The sequence below is a fragment of the Apteryx rowi genome, unplaced genomic scaffold (genome assembly GCF_003343035.1).
Source record: "Apteryx rowi isolate R43461 unplaced genomic scaffold, aptRow1 scaffold_119, whole genome shotgun sequence".
Lineage (NCBI taxonomy): Eukaryota > Metazoa > Chordata > Aves > Apterygiformes > Apterygidae > Apteryx > Apteryx rowi.
This window is the reverse complement of record NW_020447408.1, coordinates 1893223-1905931: the sequence shown is the minus strand read 5'-3', so window position 1 is coordinate 1905931 and position 12709 is coordinate 1893223. Positions and strand designations below refer to the sequence as shown.

The following is a 12709-nucleotide window of genomic DNA, read 5'->3' as shown; positions in this document are numbered from 1 at the left end:
GCCTGGCCCCGCACCGCTTAGCAACCGCCCCGGCGCGCCCAGCGCCGGCCTAGAGCGCCGCCCGGCCCGCCGCGCGACGCTCCTCCCGGCCTCCGACCATAGAGAGCAGGCCTCTTCGTATGGCGCTGGCCTGGGCTGACCATAGAGTCCCCGCCTAGAGCGACAAACCACCTCTCTGATCACCCCCCCAAAGGGAGCTAGAGCGCCACTCCTCTTTACGTCAGCCCATACGTCCTCCAGCGCCTGACCATAGAGAGGCAGCCTAGAGCGCCCCCCGCACCTCGCGCCGCGCTGACTGTGCTCTGTCTATCACGGAGAAGCGCTGCCAAGAGCGCCCACGGCGGGGGGGGTCACTCTAGCTGCCTCTCGCTGGTCTCCCGTGAGGGGAGGAAGCCGCCGGGCGCCCTCGTGCCGCGATGCGGGCCCGGCCCGGTGCCCGGCGCTGCCCAAAGGGGAACCGGGAGAGGTCGAGGGGCTGCGGCCTGCTTGGGTGCCCGCAGCCGGCTGCCCCGGCTTCCCCCAGGGGGGAGACGGGCCCAACTCGGGGCCTCCCGGCTGCCCCGCGGCCTCCGAAGGGCCGCGGCGCCCCGACGCCTGGGCTGCCCGGGCAGTGGCGTCGTCGTCCCGCGGGGCTGCGGCCTGTCAGCGATGCGGCCGCCCGGCGGGGCGGTGACCCGGCACCGCTGGGGCTTTGCCAGGGCGAACATCTGCGCCGTGATGGGTGCTTCGGGCCAGCGGCTCTGCCGCCTCGGGGTTACGCCGCACACGCGTCCTCGGTGCCGCGTGAGCTACGCGCGACTGGGAACAGATTGTTTAAAAGCATCGTCGAAAGGTTGTGGAAAATAAATGGCAGACGCCAGCACGGTACCACCGATGGGCAGCGTTAGCGTTACCGAGCACCGTGCGTTAGAGACAACTATTACATCTTTGGAGATGTGCTGCAGATAATGACTAATGCGTTCGGTACCTGAACGTGTGGCAGCTGTCAGGTGTTTCAGGTGTGAGTTAATGTGAACCAGAGTTAATCATCAATATGCCTGGTTTTTGGGTAGAGGARCGTGTGTTTGTGCACTGGCTGTGAGGGCCGAGTTCGTATTTTAAAGGTCTTGTGTCGCTCGCTGGTGCCTCAGAGATCAGAGCTGCAGCCCTTCAAACAGAAGAGGGTGCTCTAGTAGCGCAGAGAACAGGTTAACATGCCTCCGCAGCCATGTTCCTCTGAAAGTAAAACAAAAAACTGTAAAAGCTTGTTTGCATACAGCGCAGAAGAGACGTACGCTTTTTTCAAACTTCTGTGCTTACCTCCTCTTTCCTCCTAGATTGCCACTAAATAACCTGCGCTGGGTTCACTTTCCCTTCCAAAGATGAAAAATCAGATCTGATCCCTTAAAACACAAGTTTTGCTTCTAGATCTATTCCAAAAGTGTCAAGAAACCCAAAGGTCTTGGCATGAGGCTCTCGTTCTGCCACATCATCAAATGTGTCACCAGATKAGCACCACGTCACGCAGGTTAGCAAACATTACTGGAGTCTTGTCCCTTGAGTCAAAGGCTGCCATCTGTCCTAGAAATGACAAAATGGTCCAATTTTTCGCAGGCTCCTCCCAGGACTTGCAAACCTGTTATTACAGGACGAATGAAGAATCATTCCAGAACACAAGATGCCTCAGTGAAGCAGGTAAATAGTCTGTGCTTAGGTTACTCGGTGACACAACACAATAGCCTTAGGAAGATAAAACATCTCAAAAAAATTTTTCTAGGAAGGGGAATGGGGACAAAACATGTTAAATTACACATTAAAACTTATGGTAAATTCCAGGGAGCTACTGTGTGGTGCATCATGGCTAGTTGGAAGGTTGGATTAGCAACATCTGAATCATTCAGATCTGCTTTCTTTTGCACTAAAATTCTTTGTCATTTAAGTTAAAAGAGGCCCTTCATTTTTCTGTGATGCATAAATGATCAGTTTAGGACAAAGGAGCATATAAAATATGGCCAGTTCATTAAAATGTATCATAATGTTATCTAGTCCAACTCCAGTAGCATTTAGCAACACCTGCGATGTAAAATAAATAAAGTTATAGGTTAGATAAGTATTTTGGCCAACAGAAAAACTAAGTAATTGAATGCTTTGGGTCATTGGATACAACAGGTAATATTTACTTTCTCTTAAAGTGACCCATTTATCACATTTCCAATTAGAGAGTAGATAATATATGTCTTTTTGGTAATGAACACTAAAGTGCGGGTAGGGTGGGGCTGTATTAAATAATTAGGAATGACTGAGGATGGTGGCTGTAATTACTTCAGGAAATGTGCCCCCCTAAGTTAATGACACTGTTGAAAATGTTTTCATGTCAAAGCKGCATCACACAATTTTGGAGAGCAATTAGCATGAAATGAGATGGAGGCTGCTGACAGTAATGTGCTGTCTTAAGTGTCACTCGTCTGTGAAATTACGCAAGTACCCCAGCGATATGGCCCAGTATAGGATAATAAATGCACCTGCATAATTAGGCTTAAAAGTGACATTACTCATCACAATGAACATTGTGACAAAACAACTGGGCAGAAGCACAGTTTGCACTTTTGATATTTCATCTCAGGGTTTTTCTGTTATGGCAGTAGCAACTGATCCATATCGCTTGCCAGAACTCGTGGCTGGAGAGAGCTGAGTACCTAATCCTGCAAAGCGCATTCATACAAGTATGTTTTTCCTGTAAATAGTGTTTGGGGCATTCCTGGTGAAAGGAAGCACTTGGCTGTTTTCCAGGGTGCTGCAATGGCTTTACAGGCAACATTCCCGGCATCCAATCAGTTAGGACATTTTCTCCTTCCAAGATGATATTTACTATAATCAGTGTGTGAAGGGGGAGCTGCTGAAGGTTTTGTGCTCCTTTAACAGTGAAGCTAAACGTCRTGAGCCATTAAAATTGGATTTTGTTTTTCTTGCCAGTCAGATTCCCCAGTTTCACTGAGCTCTCGGTTTTAAACTGGAACCAGGAAGTTTATTTTAAGTGAAGTTCATGTAAGGTTGTTAATCCTTCAAGTACAAGCTGGGAGGCCAGGTCCAGCCCGGTTCTCTACATGTAGCCGTAAGATGAACCAAACAAATCCAGTCCCCAAGCGTCTGGCAAGCTGCCATACAGCCCACAGCAAAAGTTAGGTTTCTTTGAACTCTTGCTTCTTGCACTCGCTCCATTGCACTGTCACATACCAGGCTTGAGCAACCCTTCGTGTGGTGTCCTGTAAACTGCAGCTATATATGTTTGTAGTAGGATTTTAATAGCTATGTGATAGATCTTTACACACCTGTAAAATGTAAGGAAAATTCTCTGTCCTGTTTCATTATCATTATACAACTTTTGACTGTTCTCTTAGTGTCTGTACCTCGAGCGAGCAGAGCAATAGAACTGCGAAGTAGCCAGCGTTCAAACTTTTCTCCAAAGCTTGTTTTCAACTCATCACCGTTCTGAAAAATGATCCTGCTAGTGTATGTGAGTCATGGATTTCGATTAATTTATTTCACAGCGCAAAGAGGTTTTTATAATACTCTTTCAATGGATTGAATCATTCTTTGCTGATGACTTCTGTTTTATTTCTCTACTAATTGCAAATGGAATCTGGATCTTAGCACTAAGTATGACCCCAAAACATAAAGAAATATAATCATATATAATTAACTAGGCTTCAGTGTGCATTGTAAATATCTTGACTGGTACTTAGTTCCATGCATTGGCGAACAGGAAATGCTTTCTGCCAAAGAAAAAGAGTTAATATTAATGCTAGCGATAGTTAATTTCCATGTTTACTAGCCAAATATCACATAATAATATCAGAAGAAAAAGACCTTGTTTCAAATCATTTAATCAGCAATATTCTTTGAAATAACTGATAGCTGTGCAGATGGGCACAACAATCCATTGTATTCAGAAGAGCAACAGATCAAATATTTATAGTTTAGCTCTAAAATATTGTCAAAGTGTAGACCTAAAGGTTATGCCTTAGATTAATTCCACATTCACAGCTTGAAGTGGATTTGGTTCATTTGCAGTGAAGATACTTAGGGCATAATAGCAACATATGCTTTCATTTGATAAAGTTTCTGTTAAAAGTGATGATTTTCTCAGGGCTTCTTATTTTTTGAATAAGTCTCAAATGTTTCTTTTACCTGGGAGGGAGTTAGTAGAGGGGCTGTTTGCAGAGACCTTGCTTCTCCTCCTGGTGTTACCTGAAGCGTGCCACTTGCTGTGGGAGCCGCCGTCTGACACTGCTTTCTGCTGTAATTTCAGGTCTTAAGGTTAGGACAGTGCGGTGGTCTGGAGTGAAGTAAATAGTCTGTAGAGGAGTAATCCATTCCTTGAAGAAGGAGCTCTGGCTTCTATATCTGCTGGCCTTGATGCTCAAAAATGCTGCTTTATACAAAGGCTTAAAAAGCCAAGTTTAAGAGTGACAAGCTAGTAAGCGTACGAACACTGCTCTTTTCTTAGGGCTACACAGTGCACTCCCTTACTCTTCTGTTCATAGCTGTAACTTCACTCAGATACCTCATTTCAAGGCAGGTTTAAAATTATGGTCCTGAACATCTATAGTCTTTAGAGATAGAGATCATATTTCTAAGATTCAACATAGCATTTCAGGTTACTAGGAAATCAGCACTGTTTGGCCCAAACACACCACATTGCTTTCCGCTGAGACATCACTTAACTATTCCGCTGGGTATGAGGAAACCAATAGGTGGCATTTCAAACTGCTCGGGTGTCTGTGGGTTTTTTTCCACTCTACCCGGTTTTGGATCAACAGTCAAATATGCGACTTTGATAGAAAATTGGTCTGTTACCTTCCTGCATTTAAAAAATATCCCAGTCTACAATTGCTAATCACATTAGTTGTTCACTTTTTTTTTTTTTTACTGAAACATGTTTTTCTATTTAAAAGTTTAATTGTAGAGGGATATATAAATAATTCAGTTCTTTGATTCACCAACAGGCATAATACACTTTGCACAATGCCTGATTTCAGATTTGAACTGGAAATTGTCCTCCAAAATATGTAGTTGAGACAAAAGCTTTTCTGAAAAGCAGTGGTTCCCTAAAGGACGGGCAGGAGGATGGACAGGGAGGGGAAGTTTCCTTAAAGTCTGAAGAGACATACATGCTGGGAAGTGGAGTTGTATTTTAAGACATTCATAAACATTAATCTCGTGATAGTGTTTTCTTTAGCAACAGCTTGTTGGAGGATGAGAGCATGATAAGTGCAGCTAACAGAAAACATAGTACCTAGATGGGAATACAAAGAAACAGTGCGGGGGAGAGACGGCATTAAGCTTTCAGGGTGAAGAGCCAATGTGCAAATTCCCAGAACAGGATGAGGACCTCGAGAGAGCTCTACTTTCAAATAACATTAAGGGAGCTAACTTAAATGGACCAAAGCAAAACAGCTTGGCATCAGGAGCTCCCTTGCTGCTGCTGCTGCCCCCAGCTTTGGTTCGGGAAGGAAAGCTCACGCTTGGGCACATAGGACAACAAGGGGGCAGCCGCGGCGGGGGCTCCACGAGGATCTGGGCAGGGTAGGAGCATCTGTGAAACTGGGAGCTGTAACCAAGCCTTAAATACACTGCTTCAACCCAGTCCAGCATCGAACTGGGCAAATATGAGTTCTTCTGTCTGGTGATCGGAAGAGCTTGTCAAATGGAGAGATACGGTTTTAATCCCTTTTTACTGCCAGCAATACTAAGGCTCAGAAAGTTGTAGAGATCAAATAGCCAATAACTGATAAAAGTGGGAGCGCAGCTCAGYGCTCCTGACTCCTCGTTTGGTGCCTCACCGCCAGACCGCGCTGCTCCAAATAGTTTCATTTTTTTGACTGCTGCTAGGTTTTGGGGGTGTCAGTCTCATGCCTACAACAACTGCCTAAATAGCAGTAAGAATTGCGTGCGGTCTGTGTAGGACGTTGTGCTTCTTGTTATTACAACACAACTGTAGCGTGTTTAATTCTACTTGTAGGGCTGGTACAGGAACAGGACCGCTAATGTGCCTGCTTTCTGATATCTCAGAGGGTTTTACAAATATAGCTCTTAATCCAGCAAAGTGTTCATGCCAAACAAAACATACTCCACCTGTGCAGATTTGCTTAAAGACAAATTTTGTTCTTGGCTACATGCCTTAGAGCCCTCAACTCCAATTAACTTACACCTATATAATTATATGTACAATATAGCCTCAACTAATTAAATTTCAAGAAAATAAGAGAGCACTTTGGGGTTGTGGGGGATTTGGTTAAGAGATCTCAAAGCTGTCAAAGAAAAGATTCATCTCACAACTCTTCCTCCTTACAGTAAACATGCTTCAGATTGGAGCCAGATATACTCTGCGCTTCCCACCTGTGGGTATTTGCTCACTTTCATTAYTGTAAATTACTTCCAGGAGAAAGACTGAATCATGGAACGGAGGGGGCTGAGAAAGCTGCTCGCCTGCGGGACCTCCATTTGATGTCATCTTTGTTTCCTGCTCTTCTACTTGCACTTCAGCTTTTTGTCTTTGCTGCTTCCTTGTTGCTTTTCTAAGGCAACATCGTCATATCACAACCGTGTGTTTTTTTTGTCATGGTTCCTTGGTGTTGATGCGTCGTGTCCCAGTCGCACTTTGTTGACATTGCATCAGCCCGTGAGATATTTAGAGACTTTCTGAATATCCTGCCAACCGCAGCCTGTTGGAGGCGAGGTGCGGGCCTTGACGGATCGGTGCTCTGCTTGTTTATGACGGTCCGTGCTTCCCGCCGGGGTCAGCTTAGCAAGTGGATGGGTCGGGTCCGAACTGCAGGATCGTGCCCTTTACCTTGGAGGGTGGTGGACGGCTTCATTAAGCTTGGGATAGGCCATAATCAATTAGCATCGTTTGGTGGTTAGAGCAGAAGCCTTGGGTCTGTCCCTCTGCTCAGTTTTTGTCTCCAATCAGTGATTCAGTTGTTCCCTCTCTGCGCCTCAGTTTTAAGCAGAAATAATTCCACTGACTCAGCTGGGTGTGCTGGGGCTTAATTATTGTCTATAAAGGGCTTTGGAATCTTAAATGATCGATGCCTTGAGAGTATGTGTTATTAGGAAGCTGGATGGMGTGTTGTGAGCTCAGCTGCAGAATCGGAGGGAACAAACAAGTTCGTTGGGATTGAACGGCAAGCTACATAAAACTGTGCAAAAGTGTTGCGAGTCTGTCTGGGGTTTTTTGTTTTTTTTTTAACGTAATGCTAATGGATCCATTGCTTCATGCAAAGGTTTCCACTCCTCTTGTTGTACCGCGTGTGACATTTACAGTACTCTTCGTTCCATTAGCAAAGCAATTTGAGCGAGTTTATTATCCTTTGGAGACTTTACTGCTTGCTGTTTAACTTCCATGTGACTGGACCCTGGAAAAAGTCTTTTAAAATAATACATGAGCCTAAAAATAGCAACAAGTCATTTTTTAGGAGTAAAAGAATTAATTTAATGCACTCTAATAAGAAGCTTTAAAACATTAGGAAACACCACTTATTGTTTCCTCTTTTTCTTTAAAGCCACCAAAACACGCAGAAGGCTTTATCGCGGAGCCAAGGTGCATCTTGCCTCGCAGCTTGAGATCGTAATTTGTTTGTATCAGCTACAGTTCCTTTACTTCAGAGGAACAAAGAAATAGCATTTAATCAGCATGTTCTGAATCACAGGTGAAAGGAATCACTCCGTAATCTGAATTTATTACCCAAGGACACACTYGAGGTGGGAGCAAATGGCAAACCCTGTTGTTCCTGGGACCGTGTACCCAGGACGCCTGTTGCTCAGGACCTACGGGACTGAGTCCGCCCGTCCAGTCCCTCTCACCGGGTGGCTCATCCACCCTCCTCGGCAAAACACGCTCGCTCTGATTCACCGAGAAAACTCAGCAGTGGGTTGTGCGCTGGAAAGCAGCAGGGTTTGCTGAACTGCATAGGTGGGAATATTCTTTTCTCCCCATTAAGTCTTCAGTCACCCCGGGTTGTGGCAGTGCCGCAGAGCGGCAGCGCTGGGAACCGGGGGAAGCAGGCGAAGGGTGAACCGCAGCGAGGCGGCGGCAGGAGAGGGGATTCGGGGGACCCAGACCACGTTCGCCTTTCACCCTCGGCCCCGGCGCTCTGAACCTGCCCTGCGAGACCCCCGCCTGCGGCAGCGGGGCCTTCGCGCCGGCTCAGCGAGGGTCCCCCCCATCCRGCCTCCCAGGGCTCCCACCCACAGGCTGCATTACCAGCTGCTGCCTGTCGTACACCYGGACCACAGCCCTGCGAGACTGCAGTCCTGACAAGCTTTTAAGATACGCAGAATGGTTTGAGCGTGCTTGTGCACGTGGCTGGGAGCGGGAGCCGGACTGCAGAGCCATCCCTGGTGCAACCGCTGCCTTCGGCTCGTTTGCAAGTTTTTGCACCTCCGACAAGTTTCCTGGGGTGAAGCGCTTCAGTTTTGCCCATTTTGTGCCCGTCTTCCCGAGGCAACGTCCACCCCATGCAAAGGGCAGCCCCGATCTCCTGCCGGGCCYGGCTGGAGTCCCTGGGCAAAGGACCCCAGAGCAGAGGGCTTGGTGCTTCCCAGACCTGCCATTTGCCYGTGTGGACTGGGACAAGCCACTTCAACTCTCACGGCCTGAGTTTCCCAGCCCCAAAAGTGGTGATAACAAGAATTACGAAGGCGGTGGGAGCTTGCAGAGTGCCCCGAGGCAGGAGCGGGGCAGGTTCCTGGAGTGAGCACCAGGCTCTTCCGCCAAAGCGATGCCGCCTGCAGCCTCCCGCCGTCCTTCCACCGGGAGATGCTGCAGAGCCCAAATGGCCAAGAAGCGTCAGATAGTGAATGAGCTTTAACGACCGAACGTGCCCGAGGCCCGTCGCGGGGCCGGCCTCTCAAATTGCTTTGTTTTCATGCTCGGATGAGTTGCTAACCTTCCAATAAAAACCAGAGTCATTATAATAAAAATGTGGAAAATGCTATCATTAAACCACACCACCGGCTTATTTTTCAAGTGCCTCTTTCTGGGACATCAAATTCATTTAGATCGTTCTCAAAACCCACAAACGCTGATTGGGTTCAGTAATGTGTGTGGCGGGAGGCGGGAGCACAGGGCGCGTTGCAGCGGGCAGAGTCGGGGCGCTGCCAGGGGAGCTCAGCGAACGTCCTGCCGGGCTTGAGGCTTTACCCTGCGGCTGCTCGCCCTCCTCGCCCCGGCCCCGGCCCCAGCCCCGGCCCTGGCCCCGGCAGCCCCCGCGCAGTATCTGCAGACTGAAAGCCCGGTTCACGCGGTGGCATCTCAGCTCAAACCCCGTTGGAGCATATCTCCCCGCATCCGACCAGCCGTGAGCCCCCGGTGCAAACACGTCACCGCTGCCCCTTCCATGAGCCCCTTCCAGGCCCCTTCCGATTGCAGTGTCCTCCTTCCTCAAGGAGTTAAATTTTGTTCCAAAATAAAAGGAAAAGACCTTAAATCCTTCCCGTACAAGTGCTGCACGGTTAGATCATGCTCCCCTTCACCTCTACGAATCTGGAAAATCATCATTAAAGGTTCGTCTGAATTAACAGTGCAGCAGCTGAGCAAAGTTTTGCCTCAGTATCCGTGTTGTTGGTAAATGTGATGCTGGAGCTAACTGTATTTATAAAGTAAAAACATAAAAGTGGGATTTTCAGAAGTGCTTGACATCGGCTAGACCCCGCTCGGGGGAAACCAAGAATCTGCAGCTTTGAGAAGTGGCAAGAAAGGCTCAGATCTTAATCTCGGTGGAGTCTGTAGAAAACTCGCACCGATTTCGGAGGAGGGAGGGTTTTGCTCAAAAGCTTTCTGTCTTCTATCTGCCAAACGGGGGGGGTTGTGCTCCCGGGGGAGTTACTGGCGTGAAGACCACCGCGGAGCAGGGTGCTGGGACGTGCTCGCCGACGTGCTTAGGTAGCTGCGGGGTCTGCGGCAACGTCAGCTTTTGCAAGGGCAACGGGGAATGCTAAAATTATATTTTAGTTACTTAGAATATAAATAGGCAGCAAATTGCTTGTCAGCGCTTTTGTCTGAAAGATATTTAAAAATACTTGGGAGAGGAAACGTACACTCTGTTAGAGATCCGGAGTCGTAATGTTTCAGCCCGGAGGATTTCAAAGCGCCTCGCAGACGCGGCGAGCTGGCTCGCGCACGGGACGCGGTCCCTGCTCTCGGAAGCGGGAGTTCAGCTCGGTTCCCGGCGAGTTTGTCAGCACGACGAGTTTTTCGAGTTATGCCACAAACACAAGGAGAAGGCAGTGCAGGCAGATCTCTAGGAACGTGGAAAGCTCCRCTCCCGGGTGGGAAGTCTGAGCCTACGTTTGTGTGTCGTTAGAGCAGAACATGAGTCACTAAAGTCCCTGTTTGATTCGGCACCGGGGCAAAGTTAGACGCAGGCTCCTGCCCCRGCAGAGCCGACCAGCGGCTCTTCCAGCCTCGCTCGGCTCCCGGGGGAAAACGACTGTGTCACGGCTCCTTGCCGAGGGAAATAAAGCCGATAGCGCGGCGTGGCGGGGTCCGGTGCCGGGGCGCGAGGCGGTGGGGCTCTGCTGACGCCGCTCATTAACGGCGCTGTTAAAACGCGGGAGCGCGGAGGCCATTCACAATTTCCAAAGCACTCAACGCACGACGAAAATAGCCCAGCCAGCGGCGAGCTGCCCGGGGAAGCTGGGAGCCTGGAGTCGGCCGCGCCGTAAATGCCGTCGCTTCCAAGAAGTTGTGCCGTGGATGGACTTGACGGTCTGGTCCGATTCCTTAGCCAGAGCAGTTCGGCTGACGCAGACCTTAGCTTCTGCGCAGCCGGCCCGGGAAAGGGCAGCAGCCCCTTACCGGCGGGGAATTTGTTTTCACTGACTCGTGACGAGGACAGGCAAAATCGTGGGGCTCTGCCCGGCCCTTTCCCACCGGCTTTGGGCGTTCCTCTCTTCCCCCGCCTCGGATCCCGCCGGGGCGCCCCCGCGCAGCAAGCGCTGCTTCCATGGGACGAGGGCGTCGCTTGGGCGAGACGGGTGCAAACGTGCTCCCGCGCTGGAGCCGGCCCTTCGCCGCGGTCGCGGGGGGACGGCGCTGTCCTCAGCAGCCGGAGCACACCCGGATCGAGCCTGCTCCGGGAGAGCGATGCTGCATGCGTGCGCACACGTGCCTCCGTCCCTGCTGCCGGGTCCGGCCCGTGAATATTGGCAATATAAGAAATGGATAAATAATGTAAACAATAGCAACAAGGAGAGGTGAAATGGATACCTAGGAGCACGCGAGATGCTGAAAACAAAATTAATCAAGTTATTATGTGGCCTGAAGAGAAGAAATGATTTAGTCATATAAAGCCAATAAACAAGGCTAATAAACAAGCGGAGCTGGAATTGCTCCCTGATGAGCTTGCGTTTGACCTACTTGGTTTTATTGTAGGAATCTGGGGGGGGAAGAGTCACATAACTGGAATGGCAAAATTAATGGTATTAACCTCTTTAAGAAGACCTGAGTTACGGAGGAGGAGGAGGAGGAGCAGCGCTGCCTCAAAACTGAGTCAAAACCGAGCTGCTCCCGAGTTGCTGGCAGCTGCAGCGGAAAGGGCGAAGCGGCTGCTCCTCCACCGAACCGCGGGGGAGAGCGGAGTGACCCGCTCCTGATGCCTCTCTCCAAAACAGCCGCGGGTAAAATGTTGCGTGGCCGCACGACTTCAGTCCCTGCAACGTAAGCTGGCTCCCAGAGGGAGGCTGGAGGGATGGTGCTCCCGAATCCCAAACCCTCCCGCTGGCTAACAAGCGGCTCCAGAGGAGCACCGGAAAGGGCTGAAAATAGCAGGCCCTCTAGTTTCCCCAGCTTGTGAAGGCAACAGGCTTCAGGGAGAGGACCACGTGTTGGCGGGCTTCCCGTGGGATCAGGCAGTAGTGTCCCGGGCCATCGGTTCTTGTTTAAAGAAGAGATGGAGGAACAGGAGTCCCGTGCTGAAGGAGCTGCTCGGGCAGGCAGGCAGGCAGGCATTTTAAAACACGATGGAAAAGCCACCAGCAGTGGACGGTGGCGTTCGCAGAGGCAGCGTGAGTGCAGAAGCTGTCGGAGCCCACGGCACCGCCACAGCGTCTCGTCTCTCCCCATCACCTTGTGCCTCCCGAGCAGCCGGTTTTGCCCTGCGCCAAGGCAAAGCAGGGTGTTCGCAGGCACCAGGACCCCCAAACCGCGGGTGGGATATTAGCTTACGAGCAAGGCAGGAGTGAATTCCAGGTTTTACCCTTTTTGTGGGCTGTAGGGAGGTGGCTGGGAGCCTGTCCTGCTCTGCGTGGCGGGACAGACGGCTGGTGTGCCGTAGACGCGTGTTCCTCAGGACACGCGTGTGCCCCGTGCCCCCTCCCAGAAGCAGCAGCATCTCTGCACCAAGACAGGCAACAAAAGCAGAGCTCCAGCTGGCATCGCCCTCCTCAAACCTGCTACCCCACTCAGGATTCGTTTTGCTGAAAATCACAGCAATGTATTCCCACATATGCTTCCTCAAGGGCACATTTCCCAGTTCCCAAGCAGTGAGTCTGGGGTTCCTACCTGGGGGGGGACCAGTCCCCTATGTGGGCCCTCATTTACACTTGATTTATAACTTCTCTGGCAATAAACCCTGCTGCTGTCGGACAGGTCCTGGTGGGCCAGGGAAGGATGCTGGGGCTGCAGGGAGGATGCTGGGGCTGCAGGGGTGATGCTCAGGACCATGGG

At 50.2% G+C, this 12709-nt stretch overlaps 1 long non-coding RNA gene across 7 annotated transcripts; it reads left to right on the top strand.

The window, feature by feature from the left end:
- Positions 1-620: 620 nt before the first annotated feature.
- On the top strand, positions 621-8962 carry LOC112975794. 7 transcript variants are annotated; one of them, XR_003256776.1, is made up of 4 exons: positions 621-1507; positions 1594-1674; positions 2622-3489; positions 7545-8962. It is a non-coding gene; the product is annotated as an uncharacterized LOC112975794 (long non-coding RNA). The 7 variants fall into 7 exon arrangements; XR_003256763.1 differs by having other exon boundaries at positions 2622-3493; XR_003256770.1 differs by having other exon boundaries at positions 2622-3493; positions 6422-8962.
- Positions 8963-12709: the final 3747 nt, after the last annotated feature.